The sequence below is a fragment of the Arachis ipaensis genome, chromosome B03 (assembly GCF_000816755.2).
Source record: "Arachis ipaensis cultivar K30076 chromosome B03, Araip1.1, whole genome shotgun sequence".
NCBI lineage: Eukaryota > Viridiplantae > Streptophyta > Magnoliopsida > Fabales > Fabaceae > Arachis > Arachis ipaensis.
Genome location: NC_029787.2, coordinates 101,997,049 through 101,997,723, shown reverse-complemented (window position 1 = coordinate 101,997,723; position 675 = coordinate 101,997,049).

Sequence of the window (675 nt, the reverse complement as noted above, 5' to 3'; positions counted from 1 at the left end):
CATGGATCTCAATATGGAGGCCATTTCGGAGGTGAGCGAACAGCCACCAAGGTCCTCCAATGTGGCTTCTATTGGCCCCCACTCTATAAAGATTCCCGAGAGTTTGTACGTAATTGTGACAGTTGCCAAAGAGCTGGTAATCTGCCTCATGGTTACGCCATGCCTCAACAAGGAATATTGGAAATTGAGTTGTTTGACGTATGGGGAATTGACTTCATAGGACCTTTCCCACCATCATACTCAAACACTTATATTCTGGTGGCAGTTGACTATGTATCAAAATGGGTTGAAGCCATTGCCACACCCACCAATGATACTAAAACGGTGCTGAAGTTCCTCCAGAAACACATCTTTAGCAGGTTTAGTGTCCCTAGAGTACTAATCAGTGATGGGGGCACTCACTTCTGTAATAAACAGCTTTACTCTGCCATGGTTCGGTATGGAATTCGCCACAAGGTGGCCACTCCATATCATCCACAAACCAATGGGCAAGCTGAAGTCTCTAATAGAGAATTAAAGAGAATCCTGGAACGGACAGTAAATACCCGTAGAAAGGATTGGGCACGGAGCTTGGATGATGCTCTGTGGGCTTACAGGACAGCATTCAAGACCCCTATAGGTACCTCTCCATACCAACTCGTGTATGGTAAGGCATGTCACCTGCCCGTGGAACTG